Below are 19,585 nucleotides of genomic sequence, written 5' to 3'. Positions count from 1 at the left end.
TACATCCTACAGTTACATCTACAATGTAATACATCAAATACTCCTATAACACTCAATACATGAAACAATATATTCACAAACAGTACTGGTAGTTATAGCTTCATTCCAATGGCTCAGCGGTAACTCTGAAGAATTATAACGCTAAACTCCGGGTTTCAGATGGGCAGAGCACAGATTTTCCCTTGTGGTGTTTTGTGTTTAAGAATTATAAAACAACAACGAACCATAAACCTCAATGTTAGAGTACGTCTATTCCAGAAGTGCTTAGCTACAGAGCTCAAAATCTGCATAAAAGCTTCACGTGATGTTGGTTGGACTCTCCGACAAATGGCTGCAGACTTGAAATGCTTTACAAACACTATCAACTAGATCCTAGATTGTGAGACCGAGACAAGTAAATATGAGAATAGCAAAGTAAGATACAGAGCACCTAAACTCAATGTTACTAATGTTAAATATCTTCGTTTATGTAGCTTTCAGGACAGAAAGAAGAATGACGCTGATCTCAAACATGTGATAAACATGTGCCAAATGATAGAAAACTGTCCAAATCTATAGTATCAAGGAAACTCAATGAGAATACAATATTTGGTCATGTAGTAATTTTCAAAACCTTTACTTCGATCTCGAAATATTGTTAAGAGACTGAAATTTGTTTAAAAAATGAAAAAATGGACTCTTAATTATTCGAAAAGGGCGGTATGGGTAGATGAGTCCAAGTTTGAAAGTTTAGTTCAAAGCGTACGTTGAATATCTGGTGGAAGAAAGATGAAAGACACTAATCTCAATGCATAACACTTACCATGAAGCATGTGGATACAGTGTGATGGTTTGGGGGCGTTTTTATGATGAGGTAACAGGTGGTATTGCAAGATATATGGAAAAATGGGCCAGTGTAAGTATCATAAGATATTTATCCATCATGGCACACCCAGTGATTTCTGTATTGTTGTTAAAGGATTCTACTACCAAGAAGATAATGATTACGAACACTCATTCAACCTATGTAGAAATTACTTAACTAAGAATAAAGGTACTGGACGTGATTCAATGAGCCCCACAGAATCTCAATATCAACATGAGAAGACCTGGGATTTAATAAGTCAAATACTTGACAAAGAAACGTTATGGGAGTGTATTATAAACACTTTAGGAGACAAATCCCAAAGTACAATTTGGTTAAATATGTTGCGATAATGCATGAAAGACTGTGCAGATATTAAAGCCAAAGGGGAGACACACAAAATATTACAACTGTTAAGATAAGATAAGACTAGAGGGAAGGCAACTAGTCATCACCACCCACCGCCAACTCTTGGGCTACTCTTTTACCAAGGAATAGTGGGATTAACTGTAACTTTATAACGCCCCACGGCTGAAAGGGCGAGCATTTTGAATGTGACGGGGATTCTAACCCGTGAACCTCCGATTACGGGCCGGGCTGTGAGTTAAACACCAGTTTATATTTTACTTCAAGATAGTTTTGCACTACATATTGCTGTATTTGTTAGAATAATAACTTGCTGTCACATGAATTCCCGCCAAGTCTTGTTGAGAATGACATGCTTAATAATTACGTACCTGTATTTGTCAGACTTTCATAAATTTAATGTAAATCACCAACTACACAGTTGGCTGAGAGCGAGAAACAGTCCAGTTATTGTACTAATTCCCCAGTATTGACGATGATATGGTTTTCCTTAGGGGCGTAGATCCTGGGGGATGGGGGGATATATCCCCCTTCATTTTAGGTGGGGGTATGGTGCATACAATCATCCCCCCTACAGTTTGGTCTGTTGAATTGTTTTATTGCATCACAGGCCTACAAATTGTTTGTTCTCGTGATTCACATGTTCTTACCAATCGAATTACGTAATTAGGCCTAGATGTAGGCTTTTTCAGTATCCGAAATGTACATCTTTAATATAGGCGTGCTTCTAAGCTTTTCGATCTAAACGATAGTTCGTAATTATCAGTCAGTAGGCCTAAGTATACATGCAAGTATCGTGGCAACAAGATTACTCTATGACTGCATGTTTACAGCTTTCAGGTTCACGTAGTCAGAGATTACCAATTTGCAACTTTAACAGTCCACATAAGTGGTTGCAAGAATCATCCCACCCCCATCGTGTGTAAAAAATATACGCCCCTAATTTTCCTTGTCGTCATCAGGCACATTTTCGTTTAATTTTGATTAACAACTTTTAATTGGATTCATCTTTATAAAGCAGGCGTCACGTTTTGCTCATTCCACTGGTTTTGATTTAGGGGTTTAATGGCGCAAAGCAACTAGGCTATCTGCGCCATCTATCCGATAAAAAAATATACGAGATAATTTAACACCAATTTTGAACAGTTTCGATTTTCTAAATCTACCTCTTTTGTTATTAATTATGCCATCATCTGCTCTTTGTAGTTTTATTAATAGCTCATGTTGAAACATGGAATTCTGTAATAAATCCTTACAACGATAACATTTAGTAACTGTTGTGTATGGTCGCTAAACAGAAAAGTTATTTGTAAATATTGTTACGTCGAGTACACGTTACTGAATCACATTGTTCATTTGCTTCTATTTTGTTCACTATGCTCCTGGTCACCAGTTATGTTTATGGACTTATTACGCTGAAACAAGGAATTCGTTTCCCTGTGGTGGATGCCTCTGTTCCGGGTCTTTGCACTAAAAGAAAACATAATAACTTTACAAATTATTGTGTAGGACTACATCACGAAGTAAATAATGACGCACCCTTACTCGTAAGTCTTACATAAATGCAAATCATTATGGCATATTTAATAACAGTACAATTTGCGAGCGAAAGTAGGCCTAACTTTTTGTGTACATGTAACACAAATATAAAGATATAACACTGCTCATTCGTTTGTTTAAATATGCCAGTAATTGGTTTTAACTGTTTTAAATGTTTCAAAAGAATTACAAAATAATTTCAACAGAAACGAGCAAAAGTATTGTGATATAGAACTTAAATATTGATTATTGAACCGTTGTGGAAACTCGTTACGCTGTTTTAGTCCAATCGTAACGTCCGGCCATGTTTTGTTTCACGACTACATCTTAACAATAGCCGTTCACCACAGTTTCTAATGAAAACGCTCCGTCACAAGGGTACCATATTGATAAGACAATAGATTCTCAGCGCCCGTTTCAACGGAAGCTCACACATATATATATATAAGCAATGTGTTCAAACGACTTGCAGTTTATGTCTTCATACGGAACTGCACGAACACCTGTTTTATTCTACAGCTTATGTAACTTACGTCGCTTTCCTAGACGGAATAAAACACCAAACCACACCAACCATTTACCAGACGGAGATGCGATTTCTTTGTGCTGCGTCTGTTGTCTGTGGCATATGGACGGCTTTTGTCATTGACCTGTATATATTTTAATACTGGCCTATTATGAAATACCATACTTTACTTATTACAGCTGGGGTGCTTGTTTGTTTCGCGCAAAGCTACAGGAGGGCTATCTGCGCTAGCCATTCCTAATTTAGTAGTGTAAGACTAGGTGGAAAGCACCTAGTCATCACCACCCACCGCCAACTCTTGGGCTACTCTTTTATCAATGAACAGTGGAATTTACCGACACATTATAATGAACCTGTAGCTGATAGGGTGAGCATGTTTGGTGCTACGGGGATTCGAACCCGCGACCCTCAGATTACGAGTCAAACTCCTGAACCCACCTGGCCATGCCGGGCCTTAACGTAACTGACTACGCAGGAAGGTTTTGTTGTTGTTAGTTGAATTTTGCGTAAAGTCACTAGAGGGCTATGTGAGCTATTAGTTTCTGTCTGAATTTAAGCATGGAGCAACACGATGGGCTATCTGTGCTCTGCCCACCACGGATATCAAAACCCGGATTCTAGCGTTGTAATCTGCAGATATACTGATGTGCCACTGAGGGGGGGAGGGCTACCAGTCCTTATTTTTGAAGTGATACATAAGATAGAAAGATGCTAGTCATCACTACCCACCGCCAACTCTTGCGCTACTCTTTTACCTTTGAATAGCTGGATTAAGTATCACATTATAACGCCCCCACGACTGAAAGGGCGAGCATGTTCAGTAGTGGGATTTCATCCCGCGAACCGCAGATTGCGAGTCAAGTACTTTAATCATCATGCCACACGAGGCCAGAAAAGTCTAACTATTAAGATTTAACGTGTAACATTTATGTTGCGTGAAGTAAAATGTATAACGTCACAGTTGTCGTTTATAGAATTAAGACTAGCTAGCAATTTGTAGCGGTTTAATAAAAAAAGAAAAATATATTAACGAGAGAAATGTGGCATGCATAATGGATACCATACTTGTATTAGTAACATCAATCAGGGTTACAATAACTGAGCAAACCAGGAGAGAGGATTAAACTTCTATTTCATGTCAACATCTCTGCTAAAGGTGTCTATAATTACACATTAAGATATTAATAGTATAACTCAAAACAATTTTACTGTCATTCAAATTGTGTCTATTTTAACTTCAATATTCAGCGCCATATTTTATCAAATTTAAGGTGTTTACAGTACATCTGATTTTATCGTTTCAAACTTGTTAGCCACACAAATAAATCTACGTAATTAGTCAGTTTTAGAGAATAAATTAGGCCTAACTTTCTTCAGGAATGAAATATGGGAAGCAAATATTTTATAAAGTGATAGAAAAATAAACATGTGTACATAATTTAAAGTATCTTATGAGTAACTAACAACAGTCATAAACTACTAGTGTGCGTGCGTGTGTAGAGTTATTAGTCTCGAGTAGCGTAGTTGCTAGTGATTCACTCTTACGTGTTCAGTTTCTTGTGAGTCACTAATACTTGCTTCAGATCACTTGTAACTAACATATTCTCTAAGTGACATGTGAGCAACTTATAAACGTCCCGAGTCGCTTGAGAGTCAATCATATGTTCTCTGAATTATTCAGAACTTTATGTATTCAGCAATAAATAGTAAGTTATATGGTTATAAAGATGTGGCAGTTTATATAGTTCTATGGTAAACTGTTGGAGAGGATGTCTTGTTTAATCAGGAATGAACACGTAAATTATTAATACGTTACAATAAAATAAATTTATACGACTAAAGCTTTCTACTCTCAACCAGAATTTGTTTATAGTTGGCAAGTACAAAGCTACACAATGCATATCGGTGCTCTACTCACTAAGGGGTATCGAAACCCAGTTTTTATAGCGTCGTAAACCTGTTGACTTACCACCGATCTACCGACTGACTCGGTGTACGGTAAAATCAAACCAGGTGGAGGAAATTTACCCATAAACAATAATGCCCATGCTCACCAAGACGGCCGCGCAATTTGGTGGTATCCAGATCAAACGTCACAAGTCAAACAGAATCAGTAGTTCCTCAAAAGTTAAACAATAAAAAAAGGTGTAAAATAACGTACGAAATGGATTTATTAAATACTTGTTGGTAACAAACAATGCAGAGTTTATTCAAGGGCGTTAACAAGTACAGACATACTTGACTACACTGGTTTTTAAGTACTGTTAATTCCACATATAAAATACTAAATGCTCTAAATACGCTTTAAAATTTTGATCAATAAAAATAAAATGGATGTTTAAATATCCTGAATTATAACAACGTTTAAAAAGGGAGGGTGAGGGTTGGAGAATATATATCTAACGAGAGTCATTACTGTCACAATACGATCGGTTAAAGCTGTCATGCATGTGGTGTGTCTGTTGAGAACAGGAATTCAGGTTCGTCAGTTTTACCCACAGGCTAAAACACGTCAGATCAATGAAACAGTTTCGGTGTAAAGTAAACTAGTTCATTTTTACAAATGAAAGCTAAAAAAAAAAAAAAAAAACATTTGCCACTTACAACATTTAACCCTTACTCAGAGCCGTATTAGCACTTCGGATAAAATAAAACAACTTCCGTTAAGCAAAATGATATATTCTGAATATAGAAAACTATGCAGATTAAATGAAGATATACCCGCATATATGTTTTTAATTCATCCAAGGTTTGACTGAGCAGAATTCGAGCTTATATCCCTGCTTACAGTGTTCCAACTACCTAAAAAAAAAAAAAGGTCTCAAATGCTGTAACATAAATTATTAATTACATTAATTACTGTTTACCCATTTCGAGGGCTTATGATGTTAAAATTTAGAGTTCGATCCTCGCTGTGTGCACGGCAAATATAGCCCACTGTGCAACAGATTCAAACAGCTTGCTCAGAACATATTTGAACGCTTTGAATAAAAGGGGTAAAACCTTTTTAACATTACTGTCTTATGGCACATTTACATAATAAAATCTGTTTGTTTGGAAGTATGTACAAAGCTACACAACGGTCTATCTATGCTCTACCACCCACGGGTATCGAAACCTGGTTTCTAGTGTTGTAAGTCCGCAAGCATATCGTTATGCCACTGGGGGGGTACCTAATAAAAGTAATTTCTGCAGTACATTATCAGCAAGTCCAGTGATGCTGTAGTCAAAGATATAGAAACATTTAGTTTTTCTATCATGAGATTACGAACACACACAGAAAAACTGTTCTCGCCAATATTAAAAAAAAAACAAAAAAAAAACGGTACTATGTATGAATTCGTTGAAGAACATCTGATGAATGTCTGGGTGATTTAACAGAAAAGAAATAATATAGGGTAACGTGGAATTACTTGTCACTTATTCACCATCGAAGTTATAAATATTACAAAATATTCATATCAAACATTTCCCTGCAAAGTATAGGTACAGTCGATCAAAAATACATTAGATTTATCCACAATGAACTGGAAATTCAAGAAGCAGTTTATTGTTGGAGCAAAAGAAAAGAGAATTAATGTTTTTGTTGTTTTCTTTGTGGGGGGGGGTCCTACTTTCACGCCAGTGGGATTTAGATTTATCCACAATGAACTGAAAATTCAAGAAGCAGTTTATTGTTGGAGCAAAAGAAAAAAGAATTAATGTTTTTGTTGTTTTCTTTGTGGGGGGTCCTACTTTCACGCCAGTGGGATTTAGATTTATCCACAATGAACTGGAAATTCAACAAGCAGTTTATTGTTGGAGCAAAAGAAAAAAGAATTAATGTTTTTGTTGTTTTCTTTGTAGGGGGGGGGGTTCTTCTTTCACGCCAGTGGGAGTAACAGTGTAGAAAATTTAAAAATCTTAAAACTATATCTCAAGTGGGGATTTGTGGCCCATTAAAAGCAAGGTTCACTGACATAGGTCAAAGTGTCTACAGATTGTTAATAACTTAAAAAAAAGTTATTCTTTTTGCAATACGTACAATATCATAAAAAGAACTTATAAATCACTAAATTTGATGACAAAACCTGCCATGCTTCGAATCTTTTATACGTACAACGAACGCATAAGGGCTGCGTAACTTTAGCACAGAAAAAAAAAAAAAAACATAGGGAAATTTTAAACAGCAGCAGTATCAAAAATGTAATAGTTTGTTTGATTTTAAAGGCAAATCTGTACAATGGAATATGAGGGATATGTTAACTTTTAGCAGCGCCACATAGGGCTATCTACTGTGTCCACCAATGGGACACGAATCCCTTATTTTAGCTTTGTAAATCCGAAGACTTGCTGCTGTCCCACCGGTGAACAACAACTGAAGGGATCAACACCTGAATTTTACCGTTATAAGCCCTCAGAAGTACCGTTAAAATATTTGTATTAGGCCACGTAATGGGTTACCTGCGTTGTGTCTACCATAGATATCGAAACCTGTTGCTTTTTAGCATCATAAATGTAATAATAAAAGTGAAAAACTTGGCACACTGCTTGCGAAAAGAAGTTGTTTTTTTTATTTTCATTGTTTTGTAATCTGCTTATATGTATGTGTGTGTATGTATTTCTCGTAACAGCTTTGTGCAAATAACTAGTAGTAAGTCTCTAAATTCAATTAAATAATGAGATATAAAAAGTACATTGTTGAACACATGAATAATTTATGGTTTCATTACAACTTACAACTCCCAAAATACCAGTGAAAATACTGTTACAGTTCACAATGATCTAATGGTTTACATTCGTTTCATATAATAAATATTCCAAAGATATGCGTTTTACTTATTTCTTCGAATCGTAAACGCGTATTTAGGAAAAGAAAAGTTTTTCCTTTTGAAATAATTTACCTATATACATACACATAGAACTCCAAAATAGTATTTAAATTGAAACATCTAGCAGGCGAGTTACATTCAATTAAGGCCCGGCATGGCCAAGTGGTTAAGGCACTCGACTCATAATCTGAGGGTCGCAGGTTCGAATCCCCGTCACATCAAACATGCTCGCCCTTTCAGCCGTGGGGGCGTTATAATGTGACGGTCAATCCCACTATTCGTTGATGAAAGAGTAGCCCAAGAGTTGTCGGTGGGTGGTGATGACTAGCTGCCTTCCCTCTAGTCTTACACCCCTAAATTAGGGACGGCTAACGCAGGTAGCCCTCGAATAGTTTTGCGCGAAATTCAAAAGCGAAACAAACAAAATTCAATTTAAAATACTGGCTGTATTTAAAAACATGATAATGTGGCGTTTCTGGCGAGGCTAGTTTGTATACCAGCTGCACAAACTAACAATATATATATTTTTTTTATTCTGTCTAATGACTCCATGATTTCTATAACACATTTTATTCCTAACGAAAACCAATAACAGGCGGTAACAACGTAAAATTTGACGTATCTTAAATGAGTCATTCACTAACAAATTACCATGCATACGTAAATACGAAAGCATCATAGGGAAGGTGTGTCACACATCGTAACCACAGACATCAGAGAATCGTGCTATGCGATAATGACGTTACGATTTTTCAGAAATCTTTGACACGGGAGTCACACTAAATCCGAGAAACTCAAAATACCACAACACATATTAATATACCACCAGCTAAGAGCCAGAAATATAATTTCTAATCTTACCTGCCAAGTTTTGGAATAACAATTTAAATTACCTTTTTCCTATATATTATTATTGATTATTTAGGTCTAGCTTTTGAAATCAACGTAGCAGGAATGTTCTCCCATTATACCTATTAAGTGACTCATCACAATGTTCCGAAATAACTCATCACAATGCTCCGAAATGACTCATCACAATACTCCTAGATTAATTATTTTAATTTATATGTATGTAATTGTCTAAAGCAAGAAACGTGGCACTTGGTTGTCCATTTGATCGTAATAAAATGGGTCAGTTTGCCATTCGATAACCTATTGAGTAGCAATTCCATAAACAACGAAGCATTGTTACACATGAGTGGAACATTAGAACTATAATTATATCTGTGGTATTGTGTTTATCATATACTGCATAATTCATCTTCTAATCTATTTGTAGTGTACTTTATGTATATATATATATCGATGCTGCTGATGAAGGAATTCTGGAAATTACTTGATATAAACAATTAAAGTGCCAGGTGTAAACCCGTACAATCTTATTGGTCGTAAAGCATCAACCCATACAATGATGTGTCTGTAGGTATCGAGTGTGTGTTTTCAGTTATAAGCTCTTAAACTTAACGCTGAGCCACCGAAAGATATTTGTGTAGACAGAGAGGAACTCGACTGAATAGATAATTGCTTTCGTTCATGTGAGATATATCATGAACTTGTCGGGAGATTCGTGGGCGTAAAAATTTGGAACATAGGAATTTCGTAGTTATGCATCAATTTTGCATTAAACCCAAGAATAATAAATTAATACCAGTTAAAAAGTATTTTAGTATCCTGAAAATAAGTAGTTCCATTAACTCTGTGTGGGGGCGTTTCACTTACATGAGTCTCTTGGTGTGACACGAATCAGGCCGTGTATAAAATTAAAAAAAGTCGATAATCGTTTGAATGACACATTATATGCACGTGGGATAAATAGCCAGTTAGTAAAATTTGCTGTCACAGGGTTTTCAGCCGAAAGACACGACTGAATGTCACATTTATAATGCACCTGTGGTTATGAGAGCACAGCGTGTTCACGGGTATCACGGCTCGAGTTTCCAATTTGCTGATCTGCATCCGGGTATTTTAATCACTGGCCCAAGCCTGATTCTTAAAAAAAGTCGGTACATTTGTTTAAATAGTCTTGTATATAGAGTGTGGCGCTAAGATCTGTGTTCAGTTGTATTAATAAACTAATATTTAAAAATGACCCGTCCACGTCACTCACAACTACACCAGGCCAACAGAGTACTTGAGAGTTGGGATAACAAAAGAAGATACCATGGTATCCTGGATCATGGAATCACCAAAATAATGCTTATGAGAGTCGATATACAATTCTCCTAAGTTGCAAGCACTGAGGCCACACAAATAAACTGTACGAAACAAGTTATAGCCTAGCATTTGAGACTTCATTGTCCAGCTGTGCGACTGTATAATATATATATAAAGTTCCGTGCGGTACATATTATATCAAATATAATAATGTAAGGATGACGTCTAGTATTGTTTTTGCTTTTGTTTTTAGAATTTTTACCGACAATTGCAGGTTATGTCTTGAGACGGCCTACAGAACCATATATGCGGAATATATGGTAACTGAAGGCACCAGGTTTGAGAACGGCTTGAAGTGGCATCTGATGTAATGAAGCGACCTCTAAGCACTATATGTTTATGTGGTGGAGGTCCTAATGTCGGACTTTCCGCTAGACTGACCTCATTTTCACGATCAACAGTGCTTGTCTCTCATCGTCCGTGTTATTATCACTAACAACTTTAAACTGCTGTGAAAATGTCCAACATTTCCTTCAGACCTCATCCAAACACAACAACATCCGACATCGCATTTATGGGCCACTTTACCCACGGATAAACTGGGTTCATTTGTGAATTAGAAATATATTCCCTATAACTCCATCAAGAGACTAAGATTTGTTGTGAAAATATGTTGACCGCAAGAAGTGTGAAGTGTCTCAGAAAGAAAAAGAAAAGATACACCATTTTCATAAAAATATATCTATATCTCTGGGTTATGGTACTGTTGTAGGGTTATGGCACTGTTGTAGCACTTCCAGTGAAAAGGGGAAAGCTACCAATAAATTGGACTGTGTCAATTTCGCCTTAAGAAAGAAATACGTTCATTTCAATTTACTGTATGTTCTGTTAAGTAGTTTATTTCTAACTAATTTTCTGCAAGTATGCAACATGTTTAAATTAAGTTGTTTGAAGTAGTGTTAAGTTAAACGATGTTGGTAAGTTACGTATGAAGTTGCGATTCAGAAATATTAGAAGTTTAATACGTTTAAAGACACAGAGATAATTGTGTCTTTAAAGAGTAAACTTAGATGGAAATGAATCATATTTAATGTACTATATAGGTTGTCTAAATAACTGGACTTTTTATCAAACCTCTTGTTTTAAATGTTATATTGATGAGTTAGTTATCAGTTTTTGTTTTTTTTTAATTTCGTGCAAAGCTACTCGAGGACTATCTGTGCTAGCCGTCCCTAATTTAGCAGTATAATACTAAAGAGAAGGCAGCTAGTCATCACCATTCACCGCCAACTCTTGGGCTACTCTTTTACCAACGACTAGTGGGATTGACCGTCACATTATAACGTCCTCAAAGCTAAAAGGGCGAGCATCTTTGATGCAACCGGGATTCGAACCCGAGACCCTCGGATTACGAGTCGAATGCCTTAATACGCTTGGCCGTGCCGGGGCCTGAGTTAGTTATCCATCAATGCTATAAAAACAATAGCAACCAAAAAACTCCTACGACTATATAAAATTACAAGTATACAGTGTACATTTTCATTTTGTAAGTTGATTTTACTATTTAGAATATTCTGTCCTTTTAAAACGGAAAACTACACAATGAACTATTTGTGCTGTGCCCAGTGCAAGATCGAACTCAGAATTTTAGCTTTCTAAGCTCTCAGTTTTGCTGCTGAGCCAATGTGGGTAGAGAAGAAATTATTCTTTACTTATGCGCCTATCAAGCTCTGACAAATTAAATGTAAACTTATATTAACAACAGTTCGTGGACAAAATATATACATAAATGCTTTAACTGATTCTATATTGTTGTTTGTTTTTCACTTAGTGACAAATTTCTTTCTTTCAGTATAATGTTTCAAAGCTATTCACTTTACCAAATGATTCACTTTTTTTCTGGCGGCCTGGCATGGCCAGGTGGTTAAAGCACTCGACTAGTAATCCGAGGGTTGTGGGGTCGAATCCCCGTCACACCAAACATGCTCGCCCTTTCAGCCGTGGGAGCATTAATTATGTTACGGTCAATCCCACTATTTGTTGGTAAAAGAGTAGCCCAAGAGTTGGCTGTGGGTGGTGATGACTAGCTGCCTTCCCTCTAGTCTTACACTGCCAAATTAGGGACGGCTAGCGTAGATAGCCCTCGTGTAGCTTTGCGCGAAATTCAAAACATACCAATTTTTTTCTGGCCTCTCGTGGGAGCGACGTGATGAACTGATTATTTTGTTTGTCTCTTTACTAAAACAGTGTAATATTTAATAACGTAATATCTTTGGAAAAACTAAAACAAAGTGGAAAACAGGAAGAATGTTCTATAGAAGTCGTTAGAGCAACAGAATTTTTTCCACTAAATTTTTCAGCCATAAAAGTTAACGAAAAAACTAAATTTTTAAAACCTTAAGAAAAACATATCAATTACATATTCTTTCTTTAATATTGCAAGTTACCCTTTGTCCAGGTATTATCAATTTATCATCTTCAATATGCTGATAAAGATATTCTGTGTGATATTAATGTTATCTTCCTGTCCTGAGAGGCATGTACGGCGTCCCCAAGCTGCTATCATTCAACATTTCACGAGTTCGTTTAAACATTGTCAACTACAATCAAATTTACAAGCACTGAACACGTACCTAAAACTTTGACTTACATTTCCAAAATTAAAGTTTCAGGACTGGAAAATAAATACATCATTTTAAAGTTGGGATTAAAACCCTGTCCCAAGACTGAACTCTGCTCTCTGTCTGTTGAACCTTCCTTTTTCATCCACTGTTGACAACATTTATGTGATATATTTTATTCTGTTGCGTTGAAAAGAAAGATCTCTACCTGTTGTACTTATTTTTTTGCTAACCTTCAAACTTAAAATGTGAAGTAGAAACATTTCTAAATATGTTGAAGTGTTCTAGAAACTTTCAGTAACAATTGAACAAGTTACAAGATAGTTTACCAGTTGTACTAAAGGCGTACAAATTTGGTTTTGTTATTTAACTGTTTATAAATTGTTTATATATAAATATTTATTAGCATTCAAGCAACAGTACAAAAGTACAAATGTGTAATTCCTAATTGGGCTACTTAGAATTTAACACTGACGTATACGAGTTTTTGAAACAGGTATCCAAAGTCTTCAGAATTTTCAGCCGCGGCATATTGGCGCATAGAATAGTTCCGAGTTTTTCAAGTGAAAACTTTTAGCTCATAGTTTCGTCACCTCTTAACTGATTTAAGAAATAATTACAGTGTTGGGCTCAGGAGGTCACACTCTGTTGATTGGTGTATTTGCAATGCCAAAGGTCTAAAAGATTAATTTACTCTAATTCTGCCTACAATAATTTCACTTATAAGCCCTTAAACTTACCACTGAGCCACCGACATGTTGGGAAGGTAGCTAGTTTTAGACCCCTCACCGCCAACTCCTAGATTACTCTTTTACAAACGAATAGTGGAATTAACCGTAACATTATAACGCTCTCACGGCTGAAATGTTTGATGTGACTGAGATTCGAACCCGCGACCCTCGGATTACGAGTCGCGTACCTTAACCACCTGACCATGCCTTGCAGAAAGTATATATATATATGTATCAATGCTTCAGATACTGATTTTATAATCTCGTGTAAAGTTATACACGAATTAAAATAATCAGATACTTACCTAAATCTTCGGTGTTGTAAGGCTTTTTTTATTTTCTTCGGTACTGTGAGAAACTGTGTACACGCACAAATAACCACGACGAATAAACATAATTTTTTCCATCTCTCACAAAATAATGTTTATAATCATACACATTCATCCGTTTCTATTAGTTTTTCATGTGTGTGTTGTTGTTGTTTTTCAGTCTGAAATATGAAGTTTCCTTTGAAGGTAGGTTACGACTGCAATTCCATTTGTGTTAACTTTACTCAAAAAAATCATTTTGATAAATTCATTGCCCTGATGTGATCTGGACGTCGACTCCAGATTTACCTGTACCATAAAAGGGACTACAACTTATTCCCCATTTCCTTTTATCCCTACAATTATCTCTCACAAGGAATCTATCTGGTAAAAAACAGTTCAAAGGATACGTTTGTTGTTTCAGAGCTCTATTTACTTAATTATGGTATAGGTTTTGAAGACGGTCGTCAGAAACGATTGTACAAATATACACAAAGGATTTTTATACTCTACCAATCACCTGATTGTATTCCCAAAAACTAACATTCATTTAATTGGTAAGACATGACATTAATATTCAGAAATCCATGTGAAACTCATATCTACGCGTTGTTTATTTTAACAACAAAAACGTTTACTTTTAAAGCATCTCATAGAAATATGGGGGTTAAAAAAATTACTGAGGCTTTCTTCAATTTGCTTGAAAGTTATTGTTATTTTAAAGTGCAAAGTTGCATACTGGGATATCTCCACACCCGTACACTGCGTGACAATGAACCCCGAATGTAAGTACGTAAGCTACCATTGTGTCACTGATAAGATAATTTAGATAATTAAGTCAGCGTTACTCACTATGTTTTATATACTATGGCCATATAAATGCATAATTTTTTTGAAATATCAAGATACTGCTTTTCAATCGTCAAGTCCCTCGCTGGAACAGTGGTAAGCCTATGAATTTAGAACACTAAAATCAGAGATTCGATTCTCCTCGATGAACACAGCAGATAGGCTGGTATGGCTTTGCTATAAGAAAACACACACACACACACACTTATGTATCTCAGAACGGTTGTTTATTGATAAGCAGAGAACAACGTTTCGACTTTCTTCGGCCATCTTCAGGTTAACAATAAAAGTGTTAATACCCATACCAGTCATTCTGAGATACATTTTTATTTCATGTGGATTTTTCGACATCAAGAACAACACACACACTTAGTCCTCAGAGGATATAAAGAAAGAAGCAAGTTTGGGCCAGCTTTCGACAGGATTACAACCTGTCATCAACATGGCATAGTTTCCATAAGATGTCGGAAGAGGTCAGTCATCAAGGCATGGGTTGGTAATTAGCTCACGCTCGGTGTGGTTCAAATTCTATGATTATGCTGACCAAGTACAACGGAAGAGGTCATAGAAAACCTGACCCTCAAGGTATGAACTTTTCTTACCCAAACACCGACAGACATTCAAGCATAACGAATGGAGTTACTGCCTTTGAACCAACTTCGGATAACATGAACTTAATGAGTTGCTGCATTATCATCTTGAAGGACTCCCTGCCCATCAGGGTGAAAATCCAGCAAAGTACGGTCCACACGATGGCCAACAACATTTTAAAATAATCTGGATGCAATTCATTCTCCTACGCAAATAATTTAAACTAAATTCTGCAACGAATGTGTTTCTCACCAATACGTCATCCTCAATAGTCAAAACAGCACAGACAAGTTTGGAGGCTCATGTAGTTCCCATAAATCTTTACAAATGGTGCATTATTCATTAGACAACATCACATGTTTTGAGCTACCCATTGTCTACATTTTACGCCCAAAACTGAGTTTTTCCATTTGCACCTGGAATAAACGGTTTTCGGGCAGTTTCAGCTACCATATGGTAGTTTTTTTTAAAAGCTCTTTGCATGGTACTGGCGAAAACAGTTGTATCCTGACCACAATGGAGTGAATCGGTTCATTAAAGCACAGTTAAATGTATGGTGTATTTTAAAAGCCTGTCCAACTGTCTTTTGTCTCAGTCAGTCAGTCAGCAACTTGCAGCCCCGTTTCCCTAGTGGCAGATGTATTTCCGTTCATTCACCACCGCCGATAGACCATGTTGACAGATGTCCATAAAGCCATTTAATTATAGAAAAGGTATTTAATGACAACATTCACACAAAACGAATATCTACTACTATATTATAAAGATCACATAACGGTGTTAAAACATTGTTTATATACTTGAAAGAAGGCAAGGAAACAGTGCAATAATGCCAAGGAGAACACACGAACACGAACGCCACCTTATAGACCTCTATAATTACCGCTATCCTAGCGGAGGACTTTAAAAACTAATGTTGATATTATCAAACCTATAAATATTCTTACATAGTTTAAACCTATGTCAGAAAAGGTGCTTTAGAAGAAAATACGAAAGAAAAACTGTCAAACTGAAATGTATGATAGGTGCTTTTTGCTAAGTCGTAAGAGCAGTTGTATCTAGAATGTAATAAAATTAGGTAAATATGCTTCTTGGAAAAATAGACTTTTTCAAATTGTAATAATGTTTAGCGGATGTTTGTTGAATCGAGTTTGTGATTCTGTGTTGTATTGAATAAATTGGTCTTTATCTTAGGGCGAATTAATCATAGCTTTACAACGCTCCCACGGCTGAAAGGGCGAGAATGTTTACTGTGACGGGGATTTGAACCCGCGACTCTCAGATTAGGAGTCGAGCTCCCCTAAGCAACTGGCCATGCCGGGCTATATATACTTACTGCATTTGCCCGGCAAGGCCAGGTAGTGTAGGCATTTGACTCGTAATCCGAGGGTCGCGGGTTCCAATCCCCGTCACACCAAATATGCTCGCCCTTTCAGTCGTGGGGGCGTTATAATGTTACGGTCACTCCCATTATTCGTTGGTAAAAGGAGTAGCCCAAGAGTTGGCGGTGGGTGGTAATGATTAGCTGCCTTCCCTCTAATCTTACACTGCTAACTTAGGGATGCCTAGCGCAGATAGCCCTCGTGTAGCTTTACACGAAATCCAAAACAAACCAAACCAAAACCATTTTGTTTGAAATGATCAGCGAAACATATATATACGCAAATGCAAGTATACTACGCGAAATATTTCTTACCTACATATTTACTGTATGTGTATGAAATATATTTAACCGAATCTAGAAACACATATGCTGCAGAGATTATAAAGGACATATTTACGTGGTACTCTATTTCATTGTATGGAACACTTTCTGAATCATGTGAAACTAGACACTAGCATCAGTTATGGATACAGAACATACCCCAGTTTTCACAAGCCATGTATTGTGAGAAATGAGTATACAAAGCCAACTCTTATAGTCAACCTAACTAAGTGTCATCTTACAACAAATCAACATCGAAGCACGTGCGTAAACCTGACCTATCTATACCAGCTCTTGTCTGGACTTATTTTACAATACAATATACTGATACTTGAATGAATAATATACGCACGATGGTACAGTGTCTGAATTTTATCTATCTTATAGCTTAAGGCTGACTGTATGACAGCGTACTCTGAGCAAGTAAATAAACTTCACTGTACATGGTCTATATTTAAAAGGCTGAGAAAAACCAGAATACTTAAAAATGAGTTATTACAGTAGTTGATTATGCTTATTATACAGTTTTAAATATCAGTTTCTTCAGGTCCGACATGGCCAGGTGGTTAAGGTACTCGACTTGTAATCTGAGGGTCACTGGTTCGAATCCCCATCACACCAAACATGCTCGTCCTTTCAGCCACGAGGGTGTGATAATGTGACAGTCAATCCCATTACTCATTGGTAAAAGAGTAGCCGAAGAGTTGGCAGTGAGTGGCGATGGCTAGCTGCCTTCCCTCTAGTCTTCCACTGCTAAATTAGGGACAGCTAGTGCAGATAGCCCTCAAGTAGCTTTGCACAAAATTCAAAACAAAAACAAACAGTTTCTTCAAGAAATTCTTAGTTATTAGTTCTTGCGACCCAAAAATTCAAATTTTACAGTATGCAGTAATAATAATGACATGCCTACCACGTATACTTAATAATTAATTTTTCTTGAACCCACAGACCTTTCAAAAGTCGAATCTTTTGTGCTCCAGAATCTACTGATAAACAATAATAAATATATTATGTCTCGTCTTCTCACTTAACCGACTTAAACCATTGTAGTAGTACATCCCAGAACTGTTTCCAAGATGTTGACATCTTCATGATAAAAAACAGTCAAATCCACTGTCAATTATTTCATTCTTCTATGTTTTACCTTAACGTAAGACTCTTAAACGTGTTTTTGATGCAGAATGCATTTTGCTACAATAATAACATAGAGGCACTAAAAATAGCTCACAGTATCAAAAGAGGCCTTGTGAAAATTTTTACATTCTTAACTTTTAAACTCTTATTAGTGCAACCCAAAACGTTATTTGCGCTTTTTGTTATAGATAAACATACAGCTGGATGTGTGTGAGGTTTTATCACAAATTGAACTCAACTAATTTCCACAGTACCAACACTCATCTCACGCAAAAAAATGAATACTTTCAAAAATTACAATATCATGCAGGTGTCATTTTACACTTGTCAATATTAAAAATTACTGTGCACCAGCCAATAAGGGCCTAATAATACAAGTTATTTTTGGTATAATCAGATCTTACCAACATTTCATTAGACCAGAAAAATATATGAAAACATTTCTAATCAACTGGTTAGTTAAGTTACTGTTGAATTAATGAAAATTTGGATAGGACTAGTGAATTAATGACAACTTGGACAGGACTAGTGAACTAATGACAACTTGGACAGGACTAGAGAATTCATGAAAACTTGGATAGGACTAGAGAATTCATGAAAACTTGGACAGGACTAGAGAATTAATGAAAACTTGGACAGGAGTAGAGAATTAATAAAAACTTGGACAGGACTAATGAATTAATGAAAACTTGGACAGGACTAGTGAATTAATGAAAACTTGGACAGGACTAGAGAATTAATGAAAACTTGGACAGGACTAGTGAATTAATGAAAACTTGGACAGGACTAGAGAATTAATGAAAACCAGGACTAGGACAGGACTAGTGAATTAATGAAAACTGGGACAGGACTAGTGAATTAATGAAAACTTGGACAGGACTAGAGAATTAATGAAAACTTGGACAGGACTAGTGAATTAATGAAAACTTGGACAGGACGAGAGAATTAATGAAAACATGGACAGGACTAGTGAATTAATGAAAATTTGGACAGGACTAGAGAATTAATGAAAACTTGGACAGGACTAGTGAATTAATGAAAACTTGGACAGGACTAGAGAATTAATGAAAACTTGGACAGGACTAGTGAATTAATGAAAACTTGGACAGGACTAGAGAATTAATGAAAACCTGGACAGGACTAGTGAATTAATGAAAACTGGGACAGGACTAGTGAATTAATGAAAACTTGGACAGGACTAGAGAATTAATGAAAACTTGGACAGGACTAGTGAATTAATGAAAACTTGAACAGGACAGTGAATTAATGAAAACTTGGACAGGACGAGAGAATTAATGAAAACATGGACAGGACTAGTGAATTAATGAAAATTTGGACAGGACTAGAGAATTAATGAAAACTTGGACAGGACTAGTGAATTAATGAAAACTTGGACAGGACTAGAG

This window comes from Tachypleus tridentatus, chromosome 12 (assembly GCF_004210375.1).
Source record: "Tachypleus tridentatus isolate NWPU-2018 chromosome 12, ASM421037v1, whole genome shotgun sequence".
NCBI lineage: Eukaryota > Metazoa > Arthropoda > Merostomata > Xiphosura > Limulidae > Tachypleus > Tachypleus tridentatus.
This window is presented reverse-complemented; position numbering follows the sequence as displayed.